General features: G+C 38.0%; 1 protein-coding gene, 1 non-coding gene and 1 pseudogene across 2 annotated transcripts in view; all 3 read left to right on the forward strand.

Moving 5' to 3' along the window:
• LOC105499088 (collagen alpha-1(XXVII) chain B-like) overlaps positions 1 to 13,337 on the forward strand; it is a 252,065-nt gene that overhangs the window by 43,990 nt on the left and 194,738 nt on the right. Inside the window, exons 30-41 of the mRNA XM_071099387.1 lie at positions 1,146 to 1,257; positions 2,166 to 2,329; positions 4,207 to 4,310; positions 4,622 to 5,176; positions 6,504 to 6,633; positions 7,819 to 7,934; positions 8,255 to 8,384; positions 9,524 to 9,730; positions 9,881 to 9,996; positions 10,708 to 10,856; positions 12,062 to 12,192; positions 12,514 to 12,636. The gene's annotated coding sequence lies outside the window, so the exon portion shown is untranslated. The remainder of the gene's footprint in view (positions 1 to 1,145; positions 1,258 to 2,165; positions 2,330 to 4,206; positions 4,311 to 4,621; positions 5,177 to 6,503; positions 6,634 to 7,818; positions 7,935 to 8,254; positions 8,385 to 9,523; positions 9,731 to 9,880; positions 9,997 to 10,707; positions 10,857 to 12,061; positions 12,193 to 12,513; positions 12,637 to 13,337) is intronic.
• Positions 1,920 to 2,011, forward strand: LOC112423085 (small nucleolar RNA SNORD116). Its single transcript, XR_003013557.1, has one exon. It is a non-coding gene; the product is annotated as a small nucleolar RNA SNORD116 (small nucleolar RNA).
• Positions 6,860 to 6,943, forward strand: LOC112423086 (small nucleolar RNA SNORD116; annotated as a pseudogene).

Genomic DNA, 13,337 nt, shown 5'->3' on the forward strand with positions numbered 1-13,337 from the left:
TTTACAGGGACTAGGGTATTGGAAAACTAACCTACCCATATATATTAGAGCAAATGAATTGTTCTCAGGTCTGTAAATATCTAACTGTGGTTTGACATAGCAAGTCTCTTTGTACTTGCTTGGCAGCATTTATGGAAACAGTTGGTTGGTAGACCCTGGGGAACCAGGACATAGTGAGACTCAAGGGACGTTATTGCACCTACCCTTGAGCCATTCACACATTTGTCTGAGCTCGCAGAATTTTCTGGTTGATGATCAGTCTCTTGAGGGTAATGAGAGGGTCAACATCCAAATCCAAAGATAATGAGATTTTACTTTTTTTTGAGATGGAGTCTCATTCCGTTGCTCAGGCTAGAGTACAGTGGCACAGTCTCGGCTCACTGCAACCTCTGCCTCCTGGGTTCACGAGATTCTCCTGCCTCAGCTTCCCGAGTAGCTGGGATTACAAGTGCCCGCCACCACTCCTGCCTAATTTTTGTATTTGTAGTAGAGATGGAGTTTCACCATATTGGCCAGGCTGGTCTCGAACTCCCGACCTTGGGTGATCCACCCACCACAGCCTCCCAAAGTGTTGGGATTACAGGCGTGAACTACCATGCCCGACCTTACTTTTTATTTTCAATTAAGTGAAACAATTACATGGAAATTAAAAAAAAAAAATGGTACTCTAAGTAGACTATTCTAGTGTATTTTAATGTTCTTGCCAATTCAGCCCCTAGGATTGTATCACTTGTTTTTTCGATTTTGGTTTTTCTTATGAAAAAGCAAACCATTGTTTTTATTTGAGTGCTGGATTCAACTATATACTGCCTCAAATAAACTTAGATTATATTTCAAATTCTTTTTTACATAGATTTCATTGGCTATATTCATATATCCTCAAAGGTTTCCATTGTGTTTGAAGAGATATCCTAATTGTAATAAATGCTTTTGATTGGGGATGCCAGGGGAACTTTGAGACTAATGTCTCAGATTTAAAAAAAAAAGTTTATATTTTATAGTGATCAAGGATGTAAGAATAATTTTGTCATTCATTGGATAGTCCAGTGAGTGTCTAGTGTGAATTCTTATATTCCCTTGTAACTAAATATTCCATTTGGCAAATTTTGTTTCATAACTTCCCTAATTTCCTCTACACTTTGTAGATTGGGTGAGATACAATTCCATGGAATTTTACCACTGAACCAGTGAAGGGCTAATTTTGTCATTTGTACCAGTTAACTAATTTGGGAGGAAACAGAACAACACACTCCTGAGGTAGTATCCAATTTTTGGTAAATTTATTTTTATTATTTTTAAAACTGTCAGTGATTTGGTTTTGTGAACAATAGGTTAATACAGTGTTAGGAATTATTAATCTGATGCGCTATCTGAAGCGTCAGTTTTCCTTAAGATTTTTTTCTTCTCTGTACTTTGGATAACATTTAAAACATTTCCAAGAGTTACAAATTAGTATGTTTTCTATGCTGATTAATAATGAAACCTTTTGTCTATACAAATTTTAAAAAATGGATGCGTGTGTGTGTGTGTGTGTGTATATATATATAATCTCTTCTCACAAGATGATGCAGACCAAAACTGCATTTTACATTTTATATGGCCAAGTTTATTGTTTCCTTGTGTCGTAATATGATGGAAAGTAATGGGAATAATTCTGCTTCCTGTCCTTAGGGACCAGTAGGAATTTTCCCATGGTAAACATTTTGTCCTTAAAATACTGACATCCTGTTAAGAGATCATGACACTCCAATGACCATGTGACCCTGGCTATGCTAGTCCTCCAGGGGGCTGACCATTGGCAGTGATGCTGGTCTCCATGATTAAATAGTGTGGGTCAGCATGTCCCAGGGTGACAGAAAGCTGTGTGATCAGTATCTGTCACATATCTCAGACTCAAAGTTCCTTTTTAAAATGTGCCTGGATCGATGATGACTTAAAGATTGATCTAATTTAAATCTGAACAAAATGAGTGACCAAAACACTTCTGTACCACTTCTGTGAGCTGAGGTCCAGCACAGAGACCACTCCAGTCAAACATGTTGCCTGGAATTGCAACTAGTTGGTCAGTTAGAAGTAACCACAGGGACTGGGGTATTTGAAAACCACTTGAGTGCCTTTATTGGAGGAAATGAATTTTACATTTGTGTATAAAAATTCAATTGTAGGGTAAAATGGAAACTCTGAGAGTTTGGTTGGCGGCATCTATATACCATAGAAACAGAGCCTGGGAAGCAGAACAGTGAGACCCAAGAGAAATGTTCCTGCCTGTACTTGGTCTGTTCCCACATTTGCCTGAACTACTGATTGACCTTTTGAGGGTGATGAGATGGTCAGAATCCAAGGATATTATGAGTTTTTACTTCTTATTTATTTATTTATTTATTTATTATTTGGGGTACATGTGCAGAACATGCAGTTCTGTTACATTGGTATACATGTGCCATGGTGGTTTGCTACACCCATCAACCTATCATCTACATTAGGTATTTCTCCTAGTGCTGTCCCTCCCATAGCCCCTGACCCACTGACAGGCCCTGGTGTGTGATGTTCCCCTCCCTGTGTCCATGTGTTCTCATTGTTCAACTCCCACTTATGAGTGAGAACATGTGGTGTTTGGTTTTCTGTTCTCATGTTTGCTGTAATGATGGTTTCAGCTTCATCCATGTCCCTGCAAAGGACACGAACTCATCCTTTTTTATGGCTGCATAGTATTCCATGGTGTATATGTGTCCCATTTTCTTTATCTAGTCTATCATTGATGGACATTTGGGTTGGTTCCAAGTCTTTGCTATTGTTAATAGTGCCGCAATAAACATATGTGTGCATGTGTCTTTATAGTAGCATGATTTATAATCCTTTAGGTATATACTTAGTAATGGGATTGCTGAATCAAATGGTATTTCCACTTCTAGATCCTAGAGGAATCACCACACTGTCTTCCACAATGGTTGAACTAATTTACACTACCAACAACACTGTAAAAGTGTTCCTGTTTCTCCACATCCTCTCCAGCGTTTGTTGTTTCGTGACTTTTTTAATGGTCACCATTATAACTGGCATGAGATGGTGTCTCACTGTGGTTTTGATTCGCATTTCTTTAATGACCAGTGATGATGAGCCTTTTTTCATGTTTGTTGGCTGCATAAATGTCTTTTGTTTTACTTCTCATTTTCTTAAAGTGAAGCAATTTCATGTGGTATCTTCCAAGTGTATTTTAATCAGTTGCCAACCCAGCTGCTAAGATTGAACCAGTTGTTTTGTTTTTCTCTTTTTTTTCCTATTAATTTAGCAAACAATTTCATATATAGTTTGCTATCCTTCTCCATGGGGCCTGCATCTTCAGATTCAACTAACCATGGATTGAAAATATTTGACAAAAAATTGTATGGTTTTATCTGTACTGAAGATGTACAGTCTTTTTCTTTCTTTCTTTCTTTTTTTTTTTTTTTTTTTTTTTTTTTTTTTTTTTTTTTTTTTTTGAGACAGAGTGTTACTCTATCGCCCAGGCTGGAGTGTAGTGGCATGATCTCAGCTCACTACAACCTCTGCCCCCTGGGTTCAAGCGATTCTTCTACCTCAGCCTCCCAAATAGCTGGGATTACCGGCACCCACCACCATGCCCGGCTAATTTTTGTGTTTTTAGTAGAGATGGGGTTTCATTTTGTTGGCCGGGCTGGTGTGAAACTCCTGACTTCAAGTGATCTGCCTGCCTCGGTCTCCCAAAGTGCTGGGATTACAAGCATGAGCCACTGTGCCCAGCCAAGTGCAGTGTTTTTCTTTGGTCATTATTCCCTAAAAAACACAGTGTAACAGCTATTTACATAGTATTTACGTTGTATTCGGTATCATGAGTAATCTAGAAATGATTTCCTGCATATCAGGATGTACATAGGTTCTCTGACAATAGTGCACACTGTGTTCGCTGTGTTTAAAGAAATGTGCTAGCTATAGAATAAATAAATTTGAAGTCAGTGTGCTGAGAAAGCACTGACATGGATAGAAAATATTCTATCTGTATAGAATAGACAGAATAGAATAGAATAGAAAAAATTCTATCTGTATCAGTCTGATCAAAGAAGTGAGTATAGTCTTGTCATACATACAGTCTAATGAATGTCTAAAGTTAATTCTTATAACTGCTTGTAACAATATTTCATTTGGCAAATGTTGTTTCACAACTTTCCTAACTGCCCCTGTACTTTGTAGATTGGTTGTCACAGAATTCCATGGACTTTAACCAGTGATGCGCTGATTTTGTCATTTGTACCAGCTAACTCATCTGGGAGGCAACAAAACAATATTCTCCTGAGGTAACATCCAACTTTTAGTAAAGTTATTTTTGTGGTTTGTGTTTTTTTAAGTAATTGAGAATTTCATTAGATGTACAAGGAGTCACTTAATACAAATAGTATTAGGCATTCAGTATTCTTATGAGATATCTGAGCCTTCAGTTTCTTTTAACATTTTACATTTTCTTCAACTTTAAATAACATCAGAAACATCCTATAAGTGTAATAAAATTCTGATACTTTACATATAGTTACATAGTAAAGCCTCCTGTCTTATTTGAAAAATGAACATGTATACTTCTCATTCCCATGTATATAATCTCTTCCCACAGAATGAAGTGGACCAAGAACTGGGCTTCATACGGATGAATTTATGTTTTTCTCCATGTGGATACGTGAAGGAAAAGTATAGGAAATAATTCTGCCTCCCACCCACAAGTCCCCATGGGAATTTCTCACATGTTAAAAAGCATTTTGTCCTGAAAATAACAACATTTTTTCTTAGGGAATCAGGACACTCCAATGACGGTGAGACTCTGGCTATGCCAGTCAGCCATGGGCTGGTCATTGACTGTGATGCTGGTCTCCATGATTGAATAGTGTGGGTCATTGGTGACAGATAGCTGTGTACTCAGTGTCTGCCACGTATCTCAGGTTCAAAGTCCCTTTTATAAATGTGACTGGATCATGATGACTTAAAAATGGATCTCGGAATCTGAGCAAAACGAGTGACCAAACCACTTCTGTGCACTGAGGTCCAGCACAGGGACCATGCCAGGCAAACACGTGGAGAGAGTTCAGTTTGGTCAGCAGCTGGTACCAAAATGGCCCATGGTATTGGAAAACAAACCTACTCACATAGGTTACAGCACATGAATTGTACAGAGGTCTGTATGTGTTTGTATGTATTTATATATGTTTGTGTACATATATCTTTGGGGATTATATGGCATTTCTTTCAGTGTTTGGCTGGCAGTGTCCATACTCTCATAGTAAACAGAACTACTCAAGAGTAGAGGGAACGATGGGAAACAGTTTTGCATACCCTAGAGTCTTTTACACATTTTTTTAGGTGCTATAATCTTGTGTGTGAGGTCAGTCTCTCAGGTTCATTAGGTGGACAGTGCAAAAGGTATTATGAGTTTATATATTATTTATTAAGTAAAGGAAATATTTGGAAATTGAAGAGTAGCTTTTATCTATTAAATAAAAGAATATATGGAAATTGAATGGCACTTTCTATTTGTGGAAAGTCTTAACATTTTAATTTCCTTATTTTAAATTACTAACATTTAATTTCCTTATTGACCTTATCACAAAAATTGGAATTTAAATTTTGCCTGTCACTCAAAGAGAAGCTTTTTAGACATTTGATTGAGGGATTCTAGTAGATGCTATAGTAAACATTTCTAATTGTAAAATGATTAAATTTTCAATTCATGGAGTTTTATGTGGATTTCATTGCCTGATATTCATTTTTTTTATTGGTGAGTTTCATAGATGTTTAAAGGGAGATCCTAGTTTTATTGTGTGATGCTAACGGAGGCCTTTGGTCATAGAAAACTGACTTTAGTACTACCCATTTCCAGGGAGTGAGCATAATCTTTATTCTCGTACCATGTGGGCAAGTGAAGATCTATGGTTTATTTCCTATAACCCGTCATTAGTAATTACGAAAGTAAGAAAGTTGACAAATGAAACTCTTTTAATTATGAGGGTTTCATTTGTCAACTTCTTTACTTCCTCATTGTGCTTCGCATATTGGAGGTAATACTGGAATTGCATGGAATTCCTACTGCTGCTCCACTAACCTGCTAATTTTGTCACATGTACCAGATTCCTTGTCTAGCAATGAAAACAATACACTTCAGAGGTAATACTGCAATTTTTTGTAAGTGCATTTGTCCTGGATGAGTTCTATTATTTTATTTTCGCAAGTAAGATTAGAATTGGTTTTTCAAGCAGTCTGTTAATCCACATGGTGTGAGGCCCTAATAATCTGGTTAGTCATCTGAGGTTTCTGTGTCCTTTGTCCAGTATTTTTATACTTCCTCTGTTTTCAGATAACATTAGAATACCCTACTAGGGAAATAATTTAGTATATTTTATGTACTTGTGCATAGTAAACCTGTTGTATATGTACACTATTTGCATGGTTGGCAAATGTACATTTGCACTTTTTATTTTTCTATAATTTTTTTTCTATTTTCAAAGGTTAATGTGGACGAAGAACTAGATTTCATGTAAAAGAGTTTATTCCTTCTACTTGAGGTGTGACTTGAAGGAAAGTAATGGAAATAATTCTGCCCTCCCATTCTCAAGGGCCGGGGGAATTCTAATCTTGGTAAGCATTTTGTCCTGAAAGCACAGACATTGTTCTTCGGGAGTCATGACACTCCCATGACAGTGAGACCCTGGCTGTTCTGGTCTGCCATGAGGCTGGTCACTGGCTGTGATGCTGGTCTCTGTAATTGAATAACGTGAGTTGGCAAGTTCCCAGGTGACAGAAAGATGTGTGTTCAGTGTCTGCCACATATCTCAGACTCAAGGTCCCTTTTATAAATGTGCCTTGATCAATGATGACTTTAAAAAAATGGAAACCTTGGAAATCTGAACCAAACGAGTGACCAAGACACTTCTGTGAGCTGAGGTCCAGCACAGGGACCATACCAGGCAAACACATGGAGGGCGTTCAGTTTGGTCAGCAACTGCTACCAAGACTAACCCATCCGCATATGTTAGAGCAGATAGATGAATTGTACAGAGGCCTGTATATCTTTGGGGATTACATGACAATGATTTAAGTGCATGGCTGGCAGCATTCAAACCCCTAGTAATCAGGCTGGGTGGCACCAGTGTCCGAGGAGTGAGCATTGTAGAACTAGCTGTGCCAGCGCTTGAGTCATTCACACTATTTGCATAGATGCCACAGCATTCTTAATGAGGATCAGCATGTATAGGTATGTTACGTAGTCAATTAGAAAGAAATTGTCAGTCTTTGCTTGTTATTTATTCTTTCACCAAAAGAAATAACGTGAAAATCGAAGAGTGGGTTGTATTCATGGGATTATCTTACTATCTGCTGGAATTTGCTTGCTAACTCAGTCTCAAGTATTAGAACAGCATTTGTTTTTCTTTTTCCTGTCACTCAGGGAGCAATTTTCTAAACATTAGATGACAGATTAAATTAGATGCTTCATTAAACATTTTAATGTGAAATAATGAAGTTTCTAATTCTAGGGATTTTTGGAGGATATTGTTGGCTAATAGGTATATTCCTTCATTAAGTCTTTGTATATTTTAAGAGAGATTCTAATATTAGTAATACTCAGGGGGCCTTTGGCCTTTGAGACCAAAATCTTGGAAACATTGATTTTCTATACTCACCCTGTTCCAAGCAACAAGCAGATTTTTTAGTTATGGAGATAGTCAAGTGACTATGGCTAATTAATTACAAACTGTTGTCAGGAGTCATTCAGTTGGGAAGGTTTTGTTTCAAAACTCCTGTAATGTCCCCTGTGCCTTGCAGAACGGAAGTGATTTTGGAATTGCATGGAATTCTCACTGCCATCCCAAAGAAATGCTGATCTTGTCACTCTCACCTGTTCCGATGCCTGGGGCAGAACAAAAGGATGTACTTCAAAGGTAACATCCAAGTTTGAATAAATTTACATTTTATGGCTTATTTTGTAATTTTTCTGTAGTCAAGTAGATAATCGGTCTTGTGAATGATCTGTTAATAACAGTGTGAGGCATTAATTATCTGGTGAATCATCCAAAGCTTTCATTATCCTTTATTTCCAATTTTTTTTCGTTCTCCCTTTTCAGTAATATGAAAAACCTCCTAGTAGAATTATGTTAGTATATTTGATATTGATATACATAACAAACCCTCCCTTCTTGTGCATGTTTGACAAATGGACATACATACTTACCATCTTCGCATATTTGTACTGTTTTCACAGAGCGACATGAACCAAGAACTGGGTTTCATATGAAATATTTTATTCTGTCCTCTTGAGATGTGACATGAAGAAAAGTGTTGAGAATATTTCTATCACCTCATCTTCAAGAATCAGTAGGAATTCTCCCATGGTAAGCATTTTGTCCTGAAAATACTGGCATTCCTCTTAGGAGGTCGTGACACTCCAATGACTTTGAGACCCTGGCCATGCTTGTGAGCCATTGGCCAGTCGTTGACTGTGATGCCAGTCTCCATAATTGGATGAATAGTGTGGGTCAGTGTACCCCAAGCTGATGGAAAGCTGTGTGCTCAGTGTCTGCCACGTATCCTGGATTGACGATGACTTTAAAAAAAAAAAAAAGAATCTCACTGAAATCTGAAAAAAATGAGTGACCAGAGCACTTCTGTGTGCTGAGGTCCAGCACACAGGACAGGCAAACATGGAGGGATGTGGATGGTCAGTGCCCATAGGGACTGGGGTATTTGAAAGCTAATCTGCCTGCGTATGTTGAAGGAAATGAATTGGACAGTTGTCTATAAATATCCCATTTTTTAATAAAACGGCTATTCTTTGGTGCTTTGCTGGTAGCATCCATCCACTGGTAGTAAATAGACCCTGGAAAACCAGCACATATGTAGTGAGACCCCATGAGATATGATTGTGCCTACCTTAGAGCCATCCATACAGTTATCTTGGATGTGACAGTCTTTTGAGTGAGAGCAGTTTACTAAGGTCATTTAGATCATCAGTTCCAAAGATGGCATGGGTCTTATCAATTAATTTTTTTAGGTAGAGGTAATATCTGGAAAATTAAAGAGTGATTTCTAACCGTGAGAATATTTTAGAGTTTGTTTAAATTTGTTTGCTAACCCAGGCCCAAGAATTATGACCTTTTTTTCTGTCTGCATAAAGCAATATTCTAGACATTTGAGTGATTCAAGTAGATGTTGTGAGATGATTACATTTCCAGTCCTTGGAATGTTATGTGGATTTTATTAGCTAATCTTCATATTTCATCAGTGGATTTTCCTATGCATGTTAAGGGAGATCCTTGTTAATTGATATGTAGGTGGACTTTAGGGTTAACCTGAACAGGTCTTGGGAAAAGGACTTTAAACATTCTCCTGTTCTGTGGAATAAGTATACTTTTTTCTGGACATACACCTTGTCAATGAGTATGTATCATAATTGCTCATAAATTCTTATCAGGAACCATTCGATGTGGAAGATTTCTTTCTCAACTTCTCTAATTTCCCCTGTGGTTTGCAGGTTCCATGTGATACTAGAGTTGCATGGATTTTTAATCTTTACACCAATGAAGATCAGAGGTTAACAGTGCCCTTTTTTTTAGAAGTTTGTATTTGTCACTGATAACTGTAATAACTGATCTTGTTGAAAAGCGTGAGAAATGAAGATCTGATATGTCACTTTTACCAGCTTCCTCAACTGAGAAAGAATACAATGAAACATGCTGAGGTAACACCTAATTTTTGATAATTTTTTCCTGGGTTATTACTGTTTTAAGTATTTAGGAATTTAACGGGTGCTATATGGAGTCAGTTAATTCACATACTATAAGATCTTAATCTGTTGAGTCATCTGAGGCTTCTGTTTGTTCTTTTCCAGAATTTTTGTGCTTTCTCAGTCTTGCTGATGATCTTTCTGTGGGCATGAAGCGTGGAGAGTGCCAGAGAGGCTGATCCTCAACAGTGTGACAGCGGAAAGTTGGGTGTGACCAAGAGGTATGCGGTGCCCAAATGCCAGTAGGTCCTCAGCAGTACCACCTGGTGAGCATCACTCTGAGAGCTGAGAGGAGGTGGGAAGCAGCTCATGGTGAGAGGGTTTAGAGGCCGCCTTTCCCTCTCTGCACGCTGCACAGTTCTTCTAGTCACACATCCCGGGACAGTACTGTACCTGTGTGTGTCCTGCCTGCGTTGCTGTGACCACTTTGAGTGGAATCAGTACGGTGTAGCTCTGTGCAGCTTCTGCAAATTGCCATGCTCCCACTCCCAAGCAGGTTCAGTGCTATAAGTGATTTTTTGACCATTGTTTCTTTATTCCCTTCTTTTTGTGACTTCTTCCTCCCCAATCCATTGGGTGACCTTTGAAGGTAAAGTAATCCTGAGGTGGTTGAATTGATGGAAATGCTATGCATTGTTGTGAATGGAATGTTCACCAGGCCAACATCTTCTTGGAACTTTGAGCACACTGATAGTCTGGTTGCACATTTGATTTGTCTGGCAGCAAATGTTGGACAGTATTTGGACTGATGGAAGCTAGAGACAAACACATTGACTGTTGTTGAATAACACTGGAAAAATCCTAGGAGAGCGGTGTATTAGCTAATTTAATAGGTACATAAACTGAATCCTACTGTCTTGTGCTTGATGGACCAGCAGACACATATGCATGTATTGTTCTCATGTTTCTGCATCTTTACCCTATTCCCACAGGTCAACAAAGACAAGGCACCTAGCCTCACATGAAACTTCATTGCTTTCCCTTGAGATGTGACATGACAGAAAATGTCAGAAATGATTTTTCCATCCCATCCTCAGGGACCAGTGGGAATTAATTTTACCATTACACCTTCAAGGGCCAGGTCAGGTTGCTCAGTGTTTTGTCACTAAAATATTGCCCTTTTTTGGGGATTATGTAATACTCCATAAGGCACTGTCTGTGCTGGGCAGCATGGAGCCTGGGGCATTGCTATGTTGGGGGCTGGTCTCCATGACTTAATAGGGTGGATCAGTGTGTCCCAGAGAAGTGTACTCCAGAGTGCTCCTTTTCTTTCATGTTTCTGAGGCAAAACAGTGCCCCTTTTAAGAAGTTTGCACGTGTCACTGATAACTGTAATAATTAATCTTGTTGAAAAACCTGGGAAAACAATGCGTTAAATAATAACTCCTCTGAACATGAGGTCCAGCACAGTTACCTGCCCTAAACAAACTATATGGAAGGAGAGTTCAGTTTGTTCAGCTGTGTGCTCCCAGCAAGGACTGTGGTACTGGAAAACTAACCAGCTTACATGCACTAGAGAAACTGAATTGGACAGTGACCTGTAGGTACGCAGTTTGGAGATGAAATTGCAACTCTTGAGTTCTTGATTGGCAACATAAATATGTTGATAGTAAACAGACCCTGGGGAATCAGCACTTGAGTTGTGAAATTGCACTTGAGCCATTCACACTTTTGTTGGAGCTGCAATAATCTAAGTCATGCTTGCTCTCTTGAGGGCAATAAGATGGTCAAAATCCAAGGAGATTTGGGGTTTTCACTTTTCATTTCTCTATTAAGTGAAAAAAGTTATGAACTGAAAAATAGGTGTTACTTATGTAATCTTCATAGTATAATTTAATTAGCTTGCCAGGCAGTCACTGGGATTTAATCAGTTTCTTTTTCATTTTTTTCATCAGCTGAGAGAGTAATTTTGTGTGCACAGAAGTACTGTCTTCAGCTACATGCTGCATTAAACATTCCCAGATGTGAAATGATTACTTTTCCAAGTTTTTAAAATGTGGATTTTTCTGGCCACTTTTATATCCCTTCAGTGGGTTTCTAATGGATTTAAGGAGAGAGCCTAGTCATAGTGAATGGTGGTGTGTTGTGTATGCTGAGGAACCTTTGAGACCAATGTTTCAGAAAACAATTATTTCTACACTGTCATGTTTCAAGTACCAAGTATCGTTCTTGTCATACAGATGGTCCAGTGAACATCTCTGCGGAATTCCTTACAACCAACCTCTTGTTACAAAATATTCCGTTAGGAATGTTTTGTTTCTCAACTCCCTGATTTCCCCTTTATAGATCGGAAGTGATATTGGTGGAAGACAACACTTGGCCGCTTGCAATTCTCACCTCCACACCAAAGAAGGACTGTTTTTGTCATTTGCACCAGCTGCTTTCTCCAGGAAAGATCAAAACGATGCACTCCAAGGGTAACATCCAGTTTTTAATACGTGTAATTTCCTGGATTATTTTTGTTGTGTTATTAAATAGCTTAGAATTGTTTTTACAAAGTCTGTTGAACCAAACAGTGTAAGGCATTAATATAACCTGGTGAGTTATTCGAGGCCTCTTTTCCTCTCCTGGAATTTTTGCACAATTTATATTTTGAATAATATCAGAGACATCCCAGTAGAGTAATAAATTAGCACATTTTATATGCAGATACACAGTGAAGCCTCCTTTCTTATGCATGTTTGACAATTGGACATGTATATTTCTCATCTTCCCATATTTTTACTCCATTTCCACAGGTCCATGTAGACCAAAATGTGGATGTCATATGAAAGAGTTTAAACATTCCCCTTGAAATACAAGAGAAAGTATCAGAAATAATTACACCATTCCATGCTCACAGACCAGTGGGAATTCTCACAGTAAGCATTTTGTCCAGGAAATACTGTATTCGTCTTAGGGAATTATAACATTCTAATGGTAATGGTAGTCAGCCATGTGGCTGGATCATTGTTCCTGTATCCTGGTCACTATGACTTAGTGTGGTCATGGTGTCATTGTGTCCAAGACAGAATCATTAGTGTGTAGTGTTGTCTGCTATCTCAGGCTCACAGTCCCTTTTATGAACATGGCTGGATTGATGATGACTTCAAAATCTTTTGGAAATCTGGACTATCTGAGCAGTAGAATTGCTTCTCTGAAATTGATTTCAAGTCATATAAAAGGCCATGTTACACATATATTGTTAATCTGAGGGAGGTTGTGATCATTTAAGTTGTATTTTATAAGCACTAGGACCACCAGTAAGAAAACAATTCAAAAAATATTAAAAGAACAACCAAAGAATTAAAATAGGATAATGAGAAGATCTGTTTAACACAAAATAAGGCAGTTAACAATGAACAGCGGAACTAATAAGACATAAGACATGTAGAAAACAGGAAAATGACAGACATAAAACCAGCCATATGACAATTATATCAAATTTTTAAAAGAGATTAGGAGATTCTGTTGTTTTTTAAACATGAACAACTATACATTGTCTACAAAAGAGACACTTTAGAACAAAAGATACAAATAGTTCGAAAGGAAAAGATGGAAAAAGCTATATCCAGCAAATCCA

Source organism: Macaca nemestrina, chromosome 7 (genome assembly GCF_043159975.1).
Source record: "Macaca nemestrina isolate mMacNem1 chromosome 7, mMacNem.hap1, whole genome shotgun sequence".
NCBI lineage: Eukaryota > Metazoa > Chordata > Mammalia > Primates > Cercopithecidae > Macaca > Macaca nemestrina.